The sequence below is a fragment of the Triticum dicoccoides genome, chromosome 3B (assembly GCF_002162155.2).
Source record: "Triticum dicoccoides isolate Atlit2015 ecotype Zavitan chromosome 3B, WEW_v2.0, whole genome shotgun sequence".
NCBI lineage: Eukaryota > Viridiplantae > Streptophyta > Magnoliopsida > Poales > Poaceae > Triticum > Triticum dicoccoides.
The window spans coordinates 157,977,213-157,981,491 of record NC_041385.1 but is presented as its reverse complement, the minus strand read 5'-3'; positions in this window follow the sequence as shown (position 1 = coordinate 157,981,491).

The following is a 4,279-nucleotide window of genomic DNA, read 5'->3' as shown; positions in this document are numbered from 1 at the left end:
ATGGTAATGTGACCATCTATAAAGCTCGGCTTGTCGCTAAGGGTTATCGACAAGTTCAAGGGGTTGACTACGATGAGACTTTCTCACCGGTAGCGAAGCTGAAGTCCGTCCGAATCATGTTAGCAATTGCCGCATTTTATGATTATGAAATTTGGCAAATGGACGTCAAAACAGCATTCCTTAATGGTTTCCTTAAGGAAGAATTGTATATGATGCAGCCGGAAGGTTTTGTCGATCCTAAGAATGCTGACAAGGTGTGCAAGCTCCAACGCTCGATCTATGGGCTGGTGCAAGCATCTCGGAGTTGGAACATTCGTTTTGATGAGATGATCAAAGCGTTTGGGTTTACACAGACTTATGGAGAAGCCTGTGTTTACAAGAAAGTGAGTGGGAGCTCTGTAGCATTTCTCATACTATATGTAGATGACATACTTTTGATGGGAAATGATATAGAACTTTTGGACAGCATTAAGGCCTACTTGAATAAGAGTTTTTCAATGAAGGACCTTGGAGAAGCTGCTTATATATTAGGCATCAAGATCTATAGGGATAGATCGAGACGCCTCATAGGTCTTTCACAAAGCACATATCTTGATAAGATTTTGAAGAAGTTCAAAATGGATCAGTCCAAGAAAGGGTTCTTGCCTGTTTTGCAAGGTGTGAAATTGAGCTCAGCTCAATGTCCGACCACGGCAGAAGATATAGAAGAGATGAGTGTCATCCCCTATGCCTCAGCCATAGGTTCTATTATGTATGCCATGCTGTGTACCAGACCTGATGTAAACCTTGCCGTAAGTTCGGTAGGAAGGTACCAAAGTAATCCCGGCAAGGAACACTGGACAGCGGTCAAGAATATCCTGAAGTACCTGAAAAGGACTAAGGAAATGTTTCTCGTTTATGGAGGTGACGAAGAGCTCGTCGTAAAGGGTTACGTCGACGCTAGCTTCGACACAGATCTGGATGACTCTAAGTCACAAACCAGATACGTGTATATTTTGAATGGTGGGGCAGTAAGCTGGTGCAGTTGCAAGCAGAGCGTCGTGGCGGGATCTACATGTGAAGCGGAGTACATGGCAGCCTCGGAGGCAGCACATGAAGCAATATGGGTGAAGGAGTTCATCACCGACCTAGGAGTCATACCCAATGCGTCGGGGCCAATCAAGCTCTTCTGTGACAACACTGGAGCTATTGCACTTGCCAAGGAGCCCAGGTTTCACAAGAAGACAGGGCACATCAAGCGTCGCTTCAACTCCATTCGTGAAAATGTTCAAGATGGAGACATAGAGATTTGTAAAGTACATACGGACCTGAATATAGCGGATCCGTTGACTAAACCTCTCCCTAGAGCAAAACATGATCAACACCAGAATTCCATGGGTGTTCGATTCATCACAATGTAACTAGATTATTGACTCTAGTGCAAGTGGGAGACTGTTGGAAATATGCCCTAGAGGCAATAATAAAAGCATTATTATTATATTTCTTTGTTCATGATAATTGTCTTTATTCATGCTATAATTGTATTATCCGGAAATCGTAATACATGTGTGAATAACGGACACCAACATGTCCCTAGTAAGCCTCTAGTTGACTAGCTCGTTGATCAATAGATAGTCATGGTTTCCTGGCTATGGACATTAGATGTCATTGATAACGGGATCACATCATTAGGATAATGATGTGATGGAGAAGACCCAATCCTAAGCATAGCGTGAGATCGTGTAGTTCGTTTGCTAGAGCTTTTCTAATGTCAAGTATCTTTTCCTTTGACCATGAGATCATGTAACTCCCGGATACTGTAGGAGTGCTTTGGGTGTATCAAACGTCACAACGTAACTGGGTGACTATAAAAGGTGCACTACAGGTATCTCCGAATGTGTCTGTTGGGTTGACACGGATCGAGACTGGGATTTGTCACTCCATATGACGGAGAGGTATCACTGGGCCCACTCGGTAATGCATCATCATAATGAGCTCAAAGTGACCAAGTGTCTGGTCACGGGATCATGCATTATGGTACGAGTAAAGTGACTTGCCGGTAACGAGGTTGAACGAGGTATTGGGATACTGACGATCGGATCTCGGGCAAGTAACATACCGATTGACAAAGGGAATTGTATACGGGGTTGATTAAATCCTCGACATCATGGTTCATCCGATGAGATCATCGTGGAGCATGTGGGAGCCAACATGGGTATCCAGATCCCGCTGTTGGTTATTGACCGGAGAGCGATCTCGGTCATGTCTGCATGTCTCTCGAACCCGTAGGGTCTACACACTTAAGGTACAGTGACGCTAGGGTTGTAGGGATATGTATATGCAGTAACCCGAATGTTGTTCGGAGTCCCGGATGAGATCCCGGACGTCATGAGGAGTTCCGGAATGGTCCGGAGGTAAAGATTTATATATGGGAAGTCCTGTTTCGGGCATCGGGACAAGTTTCGGGGTTATCGGTATCGTACCGGGACCACCGGAAGGGTCCCGGGGGTCCACCGGGTGGGGCCACCCATCCCCGGGGGCCACATGGGCTGTAGGGGGTGCGCCTTGGCCTACATGGGCCAAGGGCACCAGACCCACATAGGCCCATGCGCCTAGGGTTTAAGGGGGGAAGAGTCCTAGGAGGGGAAGGCACCTCCTAGGTGCCTTGGGGGGGGAGGGAAACCCCCCTTGGCCGCCGCCCCCCTAGGAGATTGGATCTCCTAGGGCCGGCCACCCCCCTTGGCCCTCCTATATATAGTGGGGGAGAGGAGGGACTTCATACTTTGGCCTTTGGTTGCCTCCTTCTCCCTCTCCAACACCTCCTCCTCCTCCATAGTGCTTAGCGAAGCTCTGCCGGAGTACTGCAGCTCCATCAACACCACGCCGTCGTGCTGCTGCTGGTGCCATCTCCCTCAACCTCTCCTTCCCCCTTGCTGGATCAAGAAGGAGGAGACGTGGCTGTTCCGTACGTGTGTTGAACGCGGAGGTGCCGTCCGTTCGGTGCTAGGATCTCCGGTGATTTGGATCACGTCGTGTTCGACTACATCATCCCCGTTCTTTGAATGCTTCCGCTCACGATCTACAAGGTACGTAGATGCATCTAATGACTTGTTGCTAGATGAACTCATAGATGGATCTTGGTGAAACCGTAGGAAAATTTTTGTTTTCTGCAACGTTCCCCAACACACCCACCATATACCTTCCTCAAAACAGCCACCATACCTACCTATTATGGCATTTCCATAGCCATTCTAAGATATATTGCCATGCAACTTTCCACCGTTCCGTTTATTATGACACGCTCCATCATTGTCATATTGCTCTTGCATGATCATGTAGTTGACATCGTATTTGTGGCAAGGCCACCTTGATAATTCTTTCATACATGTCACTCTTGATTCATTGCATATCCCGGTACACCGCCGGAGGCATCCACATAGAGTCATATTTTGTATTGAGTTGTAATTCTTGAGTTGTAAGTAAATAAAAGTGTGATGATCTTCATTACTAGAGCATTGTCCCAAGTGAGGAAAGGATGATGGAGACTATGATTCCCCCACAAGTCGGGATGAGACTTCGAACTTTATGAAAAATAAAAGAGACCAAAGAAGCCCAAATAAAAAAAGAGGCCAGATAACCCACAAGTATAGTTTTCGAGGGTAGAGTATTCAACCCAAATTTATTGATTCGACACAAGGAGAAGTAATGATAGCGGTAGCAAAATTAACAGCAACAGTTTTGTAGTAATTGTAACAATAGTAACGGTAAAGAAAATAAGCAAAGCACAATATGTGAAAAGCTTGTAGGCATTGGATCAATGATGGATAATTATGTCGGACGCGATTCCTCATGTAACAGTTATAACATAGGGTGACACAGAACTAGCTCCAATTCATCAATGTAATGTAGGCATGTATTCCGGATATAGTCATACGTGCTTATGGAAAAGAACTTGCATGACATATTTTGTCCTACCCTCCCGTGGCAGCGGGGTCCTAATGGAAACTAAGGGATATTAAGGCTTCCTTTTAATAGAGTACCAGACCAAAGCATTAACACATAGTGAATACATGAACTCCTCAAACTACGGTCATCACCGAGAAGTATCCCGGTTATTGTCACTTCGGGGTTGTCGGATCATAACACATAATAGGTGACTATAGACTTGCAAGATGGGATCAAGAACTCACATATATTCATGAAAACATAATAGGTTTAGATCTGAAATCATGGCACTCGGGCCCTAGTGACAAGCATTAAGCATAGCAAAGTCATAGCAACATCAATCTCAGAACATAGT